The sequence below is a fragment of the Myotis yumanensis genome, unplaced genomic scaffold (genome assembly GCF_028538775.1).
Source record: "Myotis yumanensis isolate MYYU_CA2020_CCGP unplaced genomic scaffold, mMyoYum1.0.hap1 SCAF_3, whole genome shotgun sequence".
NCBI lineage: Eukaryota > Metazoa > Chordata > Mammalia > Chiroptera > Vespertilionidae > Myotis > Myotis yumanensis.
This window is the reverse complement of record NW_027223754.1, coordinates 170,877,322-170,891,045: the sequence shown is the minus strand read 5'-3', so window position 1 is coordinate 170,891,045 and position 13,724 is coordinate 170,877,322. Positions and strand designations below refer to the sequence as shown.

Below are 13,724 nucleotides of genomic sequence, written 5' to 3'. Positions count from 1 at the left end.
ATCTGACAGTGCTTTGTGTCCTTCACACAGTCTTATTTTTAGTAAAGAACCCCGGAGTTAAAACATGATAATTTCTGGACAATAAGTTGGCTTAGCTCTTTAACAGGAAAACTGACGCACTGCCAATTTAACTCTGGAAACTGAGACACTAAAATAATAATTTCAAGCAACTAGGTTTCCTAACAAGCTGGCTGAAATCACTTAGAGGATTAGCTCTTTACCTCTGAAATTTAAGTCAGAATTTTTTAAAAAAATTTATTGATTGATTTGAAAGAGAGAGGAAGGGAAAGACAGAAGTATCAATTTGTTATTCCCCTTATTTATTCATTCATTGATTGATTTGTGTATGTGCCCTGACCGGGGATCAAGCCCACAACCTTGGTGTATTGGGGCGATGCTCTAACTGACTGAGCTACCCATGCAGGGACTTTAAGTCGGGATTTCTTGAGTGAAAGTATCAACTCTGTTTTAACACTCCGGTGTGGGGTGAATTTCCCGCCAAAATATAAGATGGCGCGGGCAATTATTTAGGTTTCCCGCGCAAAATCAGGGATTTTTATGATACCTATTACCCCAATGGGTATGAAACGGTTCGCATACGCAGGTAGGTATCTTTGTGAACGGCAAACAAACAAATATTTGGTAATACGCAGTTACAATCGGCCCGAGTTTACACGTTTCCCGCACTCCACCGCAAATCTATATGAACCGAGTTAAGACGGCTCCCGCGGAGTACGCGCAATTCACGCGAGCCGACTTAACTCGTTTCCCCCACTCCAAGTGTTAACATACAGAGCAACATCACAAGACTGTCTGATGATATTGCCTCTATTTTTTTTTAAAGTTTACCAAGTAGTGAGGGTGCATTAGAAAAGGACAGTCACATAGCTTTCTTATTGCAAATATTCAATCTTACTTCTATTAATACGGCATCAGTTTGCTATATGATTGCATTTCATTGATCACTTTGTGGTGGAAAGAAGGGAGAGAGGTATTTATTTGATCAGTCTCTTTCCTTATATTCTAGCACGTTTCTCTGGCTTTATGCAGCTCAGATACTTTAGCTGCAATATATATATATACACACACACACACATATATGTATATAAATGTGTATATATATATGTATATATATGTGTGTGTGTGTATATATGTGTATATATATATATACACATACACACACACACACACACACACACACACACACACATATATGTATATATATTCCCCTTCTCCCCAAAACAACAACAAAAATCTCTATTCTGAAAATTTTTGCTTAGATTAAAACATAATACTGGTTTCTGTCTTTATACTGTTACATGTCTTTATTTTACATCATAACATTAAAATGGTCCACAAATGCTTACTCTTTAAAATGAGAGTGGCCATTTGCTAACTTTATAGTTCTGTCATAAGAATGAGAATATAAGCTTAAAACTCTCTAACCTGCTTAGTACTACATATTATTAGATTGGGGAGGGAGTGCTCCAATTAGAAGCATAGCTAGCTAACTTCCTATATATCTACTAGAGGCCTCGTGTACGAAACGCGTGCACGGGTAGGGTCCCTAGACCTGGCCTCCCTTCCCTGGCTGCCGGCTGCTGGCTGGGGCCTTCCTTTGTTCCGCACCACCCCCTGTTGGTCAGTGCATGTCATAGTGAGCGATCAAACTCCCAGTTGAACTCCTGAGGGGACACTGCATATTAGCCTTTTATATATATAGAAGATAGTAATTGATTCTACAGATACATATTAAGCCACCTACCATGTGTCAGGCATATTTTAAGAATGGGGATAAAGCAATAGACAAGATGGAATAAAGGCTTTTTCATGGAATAGACAACCATATAAGTAAATACCTGTCAGATAATAAGTGCTATGGAGAAGCAGGTTAAAGGGTTTCAGGAGAACTGGATGGTGTCTGAGGAAAGCAAGGGTGCTATTTTATTTAGGGTGATCAGGAAGGCCTGTCTAACATCAGGTGACTTTTGAGCAGAGAACCAAAAGGATTGAGTGAGCCAAGAGCCCACCTGGAAAGACCTACAGGTGTCCTTTTGTATTAGCTTGAAGTCTAACACAAACAGGGAGATTCGCTGTAAATTTCAGGGAAGTGAAATGTACAAATAATAAAGCTTCATACAATGCTTGAACCAACTCTCAGTTTATCTTCAATGACCCTTAAACCCTGTACATACAACTTAATCTTTTTTCCTAACTAAAGTTCCTCACAGTATCTCTTCACATAATCAAAAGAGAGAGCTTTCCAGTTACATTGTGCAAACAACCTAGATAATTCAGGTAGACATTTCCACTCTGAGGCCCTGATTATTTGATTTGGCAATGGGCATACGGGATGAAAAAAGTGCCAAAGCTAGCTGACTTTGCTTCTGGCCATGCCTACACAGTGAAGAAGCTCAAAGGAAACTGGGCAGTTACCCAGGTTTTGAAATGGTGGATTTTTAAAGTTCTGAAAACAAAACACCCTCACCTCTAAGAATGGCATATGCAACAACAAATTCAAATAAAGTACATAAAGTATCATATTTCTCCTTTCTTTTGTACTATGTAGGACACAACCAGAAGCAGTGCTGACTGGTTTAAGTTCTTTTATTTTGCCTATTTATGCTCTATAGCAGCGGTGGGGAACGTCCGGCCAGTGGGCCGTGTAAGGCCCATGAAGTCACTTGGACTGGCCCTGCCAAGGCATTAGGGGTGTTAATGAAATGTTTGACCAAATATAGCAGGCTAATTTTTAAGTTGATAATTTTGCATGGCCCTCCAATGGTGTTATCAATATCCAAATGGCCCTGGCAGAAAAAAGGTTCCCTACCTTTGCTCTACACTATAGTAATGGTAAATAATGGATAATGATAGGAAATAACTCAAAATTTCAAAGACTGAAGAAGAAAAGACACACTATGAACAACAAACCCTTTTAATCAATTTCCACAAAACTATGCAACAGAATTCTCCAATGCTTAATAATAAAACTTTCAGATACATCATAGCTATTATTTGAAAAACTGAGTGTGCTTATCATATTTTATTGAGACTCTGAATTATCTTATCTAGAACAAAAATATATATACATTGTGGAAGTGAACGTCTAGCAGGTATGTATATGAACAGTTTTAAAGCATTTTATATGGTATGAAAGATATATCGAATTATGACTAAAGAAGGATCAAAATAAGTGCTGGCTATAAAAAATAATTTATAATGAGCTAGTTTAAGATTGCCTCACTAATCCAAAAAAATGGAAATTGGTATTTATGTTGTTGAAAAGGACAAAGGGCTTAATCTCACACACACACACACACACACACACACACTATAAAGAAACATTCATTAATACAGTGTTGGGCAAAAGTAGGCTTATAGTTGTGAGTACGCAAAAGTTTATTCTTATATTATTATTTATTAATTACTGTATTATGTTCCATTCGAACAACTATAAACCTACTTTTGCTCCACCCTGTAAAGAGCTATTTAATTTTTTTGTCTTTTTAATTTAGAATACTTAAAAATAAGACTTAAATTTGTAATAAAGTTGTAAATTTGTCAGATAAGCTTTGAAACCTTTGTGGTGATATGGTTGGGACTATTTCTTTTCATAAAATATTTTTTATTTTTTTAGAGAGAAAAAGATCATGGAAGAGAGAAAAATCAACATCAATTGGCTGCCTCCTGCTGGGGATGCAGCCCAGGACTCAGGCATGTGCCCTGACTGGGAATCCAACTGGTGACATCTTGGGGCATGGGTTGATGCTCAACCACTGAGCCACACTGGCCGGGAGGGACTATTTTTTAAATGGACACACTCTAAGATGACAACAGAAAACTGGACATTCATTCATTCAACAAATGCAGGAGCCCAATAGGTAAGGAAACAAGGGTAAATTATGTTTTTAATGGAATATACTAATTTTCAATAGTATGCTAATTATATTTTCAAGTAATATGCTTGATATCTTTTTTTGCAGGGGGGAGTCACCCTCTAACTACCAGCTATCTTTTCAGGTGAAGTACCTTCAAATTTAAAGCAATTGTTAATCTGAAAAAAACAAAGAAACAAAAAATCAAAACACTACAGAGTATCCCAAAAATCTGGAAACATAAGAAAAATAATGTATTTATAATGTTGTTTTCCAGATGAACAATTATACCCATTGTTTTACATTTAGAGGCACTTTACCTGAAAGGTATCTGGAGGTTGACAAAAAAAAAACCCACCCTGTATTGAGCATATTATTTAAAAACAGGACTAACTTAACATTTTCAAAAACTTCCCTGACTTTCGGGACTCTCTGTAGATGTTAAGTGTCTGCTACATGCCAGGCATTGTGTAAGGCGGTGGGTACCAAAGGTGAACAAGCATGGCTCTTCCTGCACATGAATTACCATCGACTCACAGGAGCAGAACAAAGAGCTTCCTGGAGCTGGGTTACTAGTAAAATGCTATCTATAAGATTTTGACAGCAGCATTTGGAATGAACATAGCTGTTAGGAATGAGTGAATGAATAAATGAATGAATGAATGAACAAAAGAGAAAGAAAGGTCAGAAGGGGAAAGAAGGAAGGAAGGAAGGAAGGAAGGAAGGAAGGAAGGAAGGGAGGGAGGGAGGGAGGGAGGGAGGGAGGGAGGGAGGGAGGGAGGGGAGGAGGGAGGGAGGGAGGAAGGAGGAGTGTTCAGCCTATAGGATTAGAAATATAACATTTTAGGACTGGAACACACTCTTAGGGATGATCTACTTCAGTAGCTCCTTAGTGCATCAAATGACCTGAGGAGCTCTTTCAAGTTAAATGTACAAGACTCCACCCCAAACCTACTGCCCTAAACAGCTTTGTGTATTTGCATTCTGAAACAGCTCTATAGGTGTTTACAATTCAAACCTTTGGTTAAAATGCACAGATCTAGCCTAATTCCCTCACTTTTTACATGAGGAAACTGAGGCCCAGAGAAGCTGAGAGGCTGACCGGAAATCACACAGCTATTGCACTACAGTCCAAGTTTTCTGATTTTCAGAAAAAGACTATAGAAAAATGGTCTTTTTTTTTTTTTTTTTGGTATTTTTATACCACATCACTACTGTCTATTCCTGAATGTCTGCTCAAAGAAGGAGCAGGATAAATGGACAGTACTTGGCCAAAAGTTACTGTACCAAAGTTAAAAAGCCAGTGTCTACAGGCACCGCAAGCATATACATACAAAAAAAAAAAAAAGGGTCCGTCATACACCATGGCAACCTGGTTGCTTCCTGCCAAACCAGCCAAATCAAACTAGTTTAAAACACTCCCGCACAAATATCGTTATTCCTATCAATGTCTCATTTCAGCACTGCAACGAATAATAATTTTGGTTTCTGTGGGTAAGGAAGGGGAAAGAAGAGTGTGATTTTTTTTTCTATTTTAAATTCAGAAGGTTAAAAAAATCCATTTCCAATACCTCGATATGCGGAACGCCTGGTCTGCCTTTAACATGTTTGGCAGCATTTGAGGACATGTTTTTGGCCATTAGCCTGCCAAGCTGTTTAAACTTATAGAAGGCCCACAAAGGGAACATATATGATTAAGTTAGTTAAACACAAACATCTTCTCTGTATATTTTATTTCCTCCTTCCATATTCACAAGAACATAAAAGGCTGAAGCATTACAGAACTGGGTGCGGGGGCGGGGTGGGGGGGCAAGTTATTTATCACTTCGGCTCCTTTCTCGAGGCTTGTGTAAATAAGAACGAAGGCCACTCAATGAAATTATTCATATGATCCTTGCAATGAACAAAGCTAAGCATCAGAAAGCAGTTCAAAATTCCTCTGGAGCATATGTATTTCCTTACAAGAAACATCTGTGATTCTCTAATGCACTTCAGACCTAACTTTATCTCTTGCTAAAAATTATGTAATATGCATATACTTCAAGCACTGAACATACTTATTAATTACATAGTCACAGAAGAATTTAAAATGCCGTCTCTTTTGACGCACACAACAAGTATTTCAACACGAAAGCACTAAGCAGTCTTCTTACATAAAATCCAACCATGCCCTACATTGTTTGAAAGACATGTTTTAAAGCAAAGCGAATGCCACTCTATCTCGCCCTTTCTCAGATCCTAACTAAGGAACTTAGATTATTCAAGTATGTAAGTAACAGTCGGAAATATCAGTTACAGTTAACAAGGTATGAGTTTCTTCAGGAGATTACCATATTATTTGCTTATCAGTGAGATAAGCAAAAAATAAAAGTATACATGCCTTTGGTGAAATTATAACATGGTTTTAAGTCAGTTTACTATTATTAGTAAGAAAGAATGGTGTGTGTGTGTGTGTGTGTATGTGAGTGCATATGTGTGTATCCAGAAGACAGCATTTTAATGAGGGCAGAAGAGCTGGCCAATATAGAAAAGGGTTTTAATAGACATTCTATTTCAACCATAGTTACTGTGGGTTTTGTCACTATAGCAATGGGCCTGTGTGGGGCGGGTGTCTGGCAGGCTGGGGTGCTCAGCTGGTAAAGCAACATAAACCTCATTTTACCTTGAGTTGAGCAAATTTCCTCTAAGAAGGTCTACTTAATTGAAAGACAGTTTCCAAGGAGAAAGGACAGGTCTCAGCAGCGGCTGGTGGCACTGCTTCACAGTACAATGCTATACTAAGGCCAGCCTCACACCTTCTCCTAGATTTGATCAAAGGCCTCCACTATGGTTCATTAGTGGTCGTTCTTTGGATCTAGGCAGTAACCTAACCTCCAGGATCTCAATGATCCCTGCAGCCCGGGTTAATTTCAGCTGTCTCTACAGGGGCTACATGAAACATGGCATTTACAAATTTGGATTATACAGCACTATTTATTACACGATGGAGGCGTTCCAAAAATGCCAGAAGAGATCTTGGCATTTATGCAAGTCAACTACTGTTCAACCCAAAGAAGCACTATATTCTATTGGATGTTTTTGCCAGGATTGAAAGAGCCTATGTGAAAACATCTTAATTAGGACCATCTTAGCACCTTGCTATTGGATAGCCTCTAGCTCGAGGTGTTATGTTTCAAATGGGCCAACAAACCAGCCTGGAAACAGAAGCCCCTCCAGTCCCATAACCAATCCCTTCACTCCAAGTCCTGAGAGTGTATATTTTCTTATTTGCAGATTTAATAAGTCAATTTATCTGGTAGCTATTAAAAGACTTAAACCACTACCGTTTTAAAAGGTTTCAGTGTTCAGAGATTTGAAGCCCACAGAGGGGGCAAATCTAGAGGGTTTGGTTCCCCCCATCTCCCATTTTAAGAATATTCTTGTTGTCCTTGTTCTCGCCTTTTGATGCGTTTTTAACACATGTTCATGGGCTCAAAAAAAAAAAAAAAAAAAAAAAAAAAAAAGAAAAACAGGAATTTGAAGGAAAGATAGTGTACCAAACAATTTCCAGTGATCCAAAAAGATAATGATAATGACAGATTCCTAAAAAAAGAAGGTGGAAAAGCTTGGAAAATATTAGCTACTTATCATATGCTATCAGATAGCCTTTTCTCCTTTGGGGAAATCCAAACTGCTGTACAATGCCTCTTTCAAGTTTCCTTGAACAGTTCAGTTCTGCCTGCTCAAAGCAAAGGGCCTTCCTAGAAACCCAGGGCCAATGTTGTCTCACATTAAGTGGTGTCTACTTTATATCAGACTCTTTTTTTTTTTTTTTTGTTAAAGGTAACACAAATGGGTGTGTGTACGCGAAGGTAGTTCTAAAAAACTTCACAGGAAACCAAATAGCCTTTATTTAAATTAAAAGCAATCACACAGCCTGATTCTTGGAACATACTTCGAAATGCTTTTTGGCATGCAGCTGCTACATGCCGCCAATATTGTGTGTAATTGGAAACATTTCAAACAGAATTGTTACCGAAGTCAAAGACCATAATTGCGAGCTGTGGGATCTGAGCCTCAGATAAAAGAAGGGCAGCTGAGTGAGAGCACACTGCGCGAAGGAGTCTCTTTACAGGTCTGCATCTGACTGCAATATTTTCACCGCGTTATTGACAAACCTTTCTTTCCAGAGACCCAAAGACAAAAGAAGGAGACAGAGAGGAGCATACACAAAGCAAAGGCTGGTGGGGGCTGTAAATCAGGACCCGGGACAAACTCTTAGAAAGGAGACCATGACTTCAGCACCAGAACAACTGAAATAACACAACTCATTTTTTTTTTCTCTCTCCTGAAGGGTAATCCACTAGAAATGAAAGGCATCTCTCCCAAGAGTTTACCCCCAATCTAGCAGTGGGAAAAATGGAACTTCAGTTTAATTGGTCAGTTGTTTTTTAGGGTCACTTAGGACCAAACTCAGGGATGAGGGGGATGGGGAGAGAGTTAAGTAAAGGTAAATGACAGCTGCTTGCTAGTTTACAGCTCTAGGTTTTAAAATGTTGACATTTGCTTCTGCCTTGCTGACGTTTTTATTTTTGTTTTAAAATCTCTCTTTCTAGGGAAATGAACCCGAAAGGTTCTAATCAGTCCAGGCTGGGCAATCATTCTTGTTCCTAGAGAGAGGTCCCTTCCAAAGTGACCGAAAGGCACTTAGAGTTTAGTTTAAACATGTGCACAACACAGAGACGCGGGAAGAATTATTACATTCTCGTGGAGAGGTCTGATCCCCCCCCTAGTAACTGGAAAGAGTCGGGGCCAGTAGACCACTGGCTCGGGAACGGTTCTTGGAAAAATCGTGTCATTCTGGCACGCAGGAAAGGGGTCTGATTATTCTGTCCTGTCTCCGCGCCAGAAGTGTCATGACATCAGCGGGCCCCAACTTGTAAGGCATGTCTCTTCCCACCATCTCTCCTTCGTCAGAGAGGGGAAGGGGGGAAGAGGCGTAGGTGGGTCGCCATGCAGCCAGGCCAGGCCTTCCCCACTGCTCCACGCTCCACCATGACGCTGCTTCACCAACACACATGCGGCTAATGTCCTTTCCTCCAGGATGGCACCGCCATCAATAAGGTGTGAGTACTCGTTACTGGGGAGCTGAGGCGCTGCACTTGATGTGTGTCCGGCGGTGGAGAAGTCCAGAAGCGGGGAGGGCTGCAATTCCCCTGATGCCACCTCCGTCCCTGGCACTCTGTCTTGGAGCGCGGGCTCCGCGTGTTGCCTGAGGTTTCCAGGAACTGCACCAAGGCACCACTTGGCACCCGGATTATTCTATTTTCCTCTCCCAACTCGTTTGCTCACACCAACCTTCTAAAGATATTAGTGGGAAATAGGGCACTGTTTTATCCTGTGACCACAAGAAAAAGAAGTAATGGTTCCTTAAACCACCAACTAACCAACTAATCAACCAACCAAGAAACATAGCTCATTCACTTTCCTAACTCCTCTCTGTTGTGGAATAACTGCACCTGGATTTAAGCACATTGAATATTCTCACACAGCTCAGAGTTCCAGAATTGGTATTATTTTATACAAAATGAAGGGGATACCAGAGGGAGCTATTTTTCTAAGAGGAAGGCCCCTATCCTGATCAAGTGACATCTTGAACATTTCTATCCTCAATGAAAATCACTTAGATTTTTAAAATTTCTTTTGCAAAAGGAAAAAATTCTTCTTTGTAAATGGCTTTAAGGAGGAAATTAAGTACAGTAACTAGAATACCAATGATAATCGTTCCTGAAAATAATTTCCCTTAATGTTGGCCAACCCAAACTATAGGTATAGGGCACAAAAAGAGCTACTTAATTACAGGGAAAAAAATTTTTTTAGTTCTTGTCCCATTTCATGAGTATTATGAAGAGTCACTCATAATACTCAACTCTGTGTTTTGTTATTATTGTCATTATAAAAGATTTCAGAGAAGTTATCTTACAATGTCACTTTTTAAAACTTAGATTTAAGCTTACTTTTTAAAATCCTTAATTTAAAAAAACTTCAAATTTTCACCTTTTATCTTTTCAGAGTTATCAAAAGGAGAGGACATTTTGAATAACCAGACTTTTACCCACATCTGACACTTAATAGTTTAGCTATTAACCCTATAAGAATTTTTTTCTCCCCAGCTGATATTAGATTTTATTTGGGTGACCCAAGCTAACTCATTACAGTCTCCTTTATTATAAAAAAAAATGGTGGTTCCATGGATCTTGATTATAAAAACATGATAAACTTTTAAAGTTTCATTGGTTTTGCTGGTAGAACTGATTAAATCTGCCACTTTAGTAAAATATATCACTTTTCTTTTAAAAACCTATGAACCAATAGGTTCACAGAGTGATAAATTACCAATTGGTACCAAATTAAGGAAGGAAAACCACTGGCTCACATCAATATGGCTACCTCTATGTACCATCCAATTTCCCTCCCCCCCTCCCCACCTCCCTTCCTTCCTCCCTCCCGCTCTGTCTCCCTGGGCTTATTCACAAGAATGAGTCACTACTGTTAGCCATGATGTATTAAAGCAGAGATTTTTCAAGTTCATCATCAAGTATGCTAACTCTTAACTGTGGGAAATGTGCATTTATTTCTAGCACCTTTTAGTTTTAATATGTAGAGCACATGCATTGTTAACCTTTAAATCCTTTGTATAAACATTTCTGGAAGAGCTTGTAAAATATCTCCTTCTGTGTTTCCTGACTCACCAGTTGATGGCATTTAAAAACCCTCTGGTACCAGCAGGTGCTGTATTTTGCTTTCTTCAGCTCCAGCTGGGCTACAATGACAGATTTCTGTCCCAGGCCCAGCCCAGCCACCTAAGCTAGGACCACATTGGAGGCAAACTGAACTGGGCCCCACCAGACAGCAAGATAAATGGCTGCTGTTTAAGTTTAAAATCCCCTGGTGGGAGTAAATATTGTTCCAGAGAAAAAGGCTTGACAAATATTGCATCATCCTTCCAGAGCTGTCTTGATTAAAGCAGAATCTTTGGATTAAGTTGGTGCTTAATTCAAAATGTATCTATCTTGCTGTCATGGGAATTTTTTTTCTTTCCTAGAGTCTGAAAACAGACATATTGTTGGGGATGGTCAAACAAGGCTGCTGCCTCCCAAGGGGCTAGAGTCCACTCTGGATAATAGAAGGCGGCTGAACACTGACACTTCCCTGAGGATAATGGAGGCAGCAAAAGCTTAGTGGGAAAAGGCCAGTTGTCACCTAAGTGACAGGCAACAGCTGAGCTCACACATCTGGAGCCGGATCAGGGCAAACAGGCAGCAAACCCACACCCGGCTACACCTTGGGCCTAGCTGAAGGGACAGACGGAAGTTCCTTTCACTCCCAAAGTGCATTACAACATATCTGATGCTGAAGCCCATCAATTATATAACATCAGCTGCAGACACAGCCTTCCGAGGTACTGATTAAAATGAGTAGGTAGACCAAACTGTCCGGCGTGCACAGAGACAATCTCATTAAGTATAATTTGTCCTTCATAAAGTTCATCCTAAAAGCCCCACATATATATACACACACAGGCTTTTTACGGCACCGACGCATCTGAACTCCTCCGGAGAGGCAAGGTGTTCTCTGATGCAGGTTCCCATGGCGTGTTCTTCCCCTCGTCCATGGCTGCGGTTCGGCCTCCCATCCGCTTTCTCACATCAGCAAGCGAACGTGTTTGGCTTGTGGTTCTGAATCCTCCCTGGGCCAACTGGAACTCAGCGCGGTGCCAGCCGGCCTCCCGCCATCCCCACCTCGCTCTTCAGCCTCCTGAAGACAATCTGTGGACAATTTTCCCCAAGTCCCAAAATAACACGGCGCTGCCGTTCGTTTTTCTTAGAGGGCAATGAAAATTTAACAGCTTTCTGCTGCATCCTGAGTCCCGGTGCTGCTAATCATTAACATGCCCAGTTGCTTTAACTTTTTCTGCCTGAAGGAAGGAAGGGAGACGCTCCCATTCTTTCCCACATACGTGCTGCATCCAGAAAACCTCCTCGCGGGGCGGGGAGGTGGGGCGGGCAGCTGAGGCACCCCTGCCAAAAAGCAGCCAGCCCTCCCCCCGGAGCCTCGGGAGAGAATGGGCACCGTCCCTCCCGACGCCGGTAGGTGACAGGCGATCCTAAGCGGCGGACACAAGCCAACGCACCCTCGCCTCCCTGCGCCAGCATCGCCCCAACTCTGGGGCCACTGCACGGGCTTCCCGGCGGGAGAGAATCCAGGGGCGAGTGGGTTGTGATGCAGCCAACAGGAGCCATGCGGGCAGCCTCGCTGCAGCCCTCTCGGTGCTGCAGCCCCATGTCTGCGTGCACAGGCGACGCAGCCCACAAACCGACTGTGACCTTCCCCCCGATCTCCTGCCACTCCGACCCAGTCCAGGTGTCACAGACCCCGCAGTGACACCGAGGGTGCCCGGCCTTCCCCCTGCAGGGCTCACTCCCCACGCCGCGCCCGCAGCCCCTCTGCAGAGCCCGCCGGAGCCGGGCTGCTACTCACCCCGCGCGGAGGAGACGGAGAACGAACTCGGCTGGACGGTCCTCGGCGCCGCGCTGGGTCTGCGGGGCTGCGGTCCGTGGCGTCAGGGGTGGGCGAAGGCAGGCGGCGTGCGGACCATCCAGAGCCCCGACAGTCGCCGTGCCGGCCGCGGCGCCCCTCGGGGAAGTCGGCGCAGGCGGCGCGAGCAGGCACGTCCGGGGCGCGCTGTCGGGCGGCGGCGGCCGCTGGAGGGACGCGGCGCTGGCTGCCGGCTGCTGCGAGTGCTCTCGGCTCAGCCCCGCGCCGCGCGCCGCCGCGCACCCCGCCCTCGGCCGCCCGGCCCGGCGCGAGCGAAAACGCGGAGCGCGGACGCCGCCCGGGATCCAGGCCGCTCGGCGCGCCCACGCGCAGCCCGTTCGGCCGAGTGGCGAGGTGGTCTCCCAGCTCTCGGAGGCGAGGCAGGCGGCGAGCTGGGCAGGACTGGCTCTGCGCGCAGCGGCTGGACTGGGCAGGGGGCGGGTTATCTGCTAGAAGTTTACCCAGGCGCAGCCCGGTTTCCAAGTGCAGTTTCCTCGTCTCCTCTGCCCCGCCCCCGATTTATGCCCCCCCCCCCCCCCCCCCCATGGATTGAAAGACGTGAAGGGAGAAACAGGACAGGACAAACCCAATTTTCTCTGATCAAACGGTTTGGGGGTTGCCTATTTGGGTTTCTTTTCCATTGGTTGTGTGTAGTGTGTGTGTGGGGGGGGGGGTGGGGGGGTGTAGATAGTTAATTAAGCTCCTAGATTCCTTCCTGTGCGCCTGGCCTCGCTGGAGACCCACTTGGACTCCATCCTACCCTTGGAATCCCACAGGCTGGGCTGTCACTTGCTTCGGAGCAAGAAGCTGAAGATTCAGCCTCTTCTATTCCGTTTCCTTCCCCTCCTCGATGGCCCTGTTCATCTCCAAGAAAGCCCCCAAGTGTGCGGAGTGAGCGCACTCGGAAACCTCAGCCACCCCAACGACAGAGCCAGGCCCAAGTTAGCATGGTGCCCTTCGAGTGGTGGCCAAACTATTAATTTGATCACGACGATCATTTTTCATTGGTCAAGCTACTGTCCATGTTTTCAGTCTGCCCAATTCCCGGAGCTGGGCTCTCCAGCACATTCGCCCGGAATCAACTAGAACTCAGCCTGTTTGGAAGTTTTGCCTTGACATTGATGCCACCTTAGAACCCCTTACTCTTTGCAGTGGTGTCTCACATTGTGCAGGTTCTTCTCTCCCTCTTTACCCGGTCCTCCATCTCCTTCCCCCCTCCCCGTCCCAGGTTGCAGACCACAGGGCAGCTTCTAACCCCAACTTGGCAAAACT

General features: G+C 43.5%; 1 protein-coding gene across 1 annotated transcript in view; it reads right to left on the bottom strand.

The window, feature by feature from the left end:
* PRICKLE1 (prickle planar cell polarity protein 1) overlaps nucleotides 1-12,500 on the bottom strand; it is a 102,757-nt gene extending 90,257 nt beyond the window's left edge. The window contains exon 1 of the mRNA XM_070410398.1: nucleotides 12,396-12,500. The gene's annotated coding sequence lies outside the window, so the exon portion shown is untranslated. The remainder of the gene's footprint in view (nucleotides 1-12,395) is intronic.
* Between the last annotated feature and the right edge of the window lie 1,224 nt (nucleotides 12,501-13,724).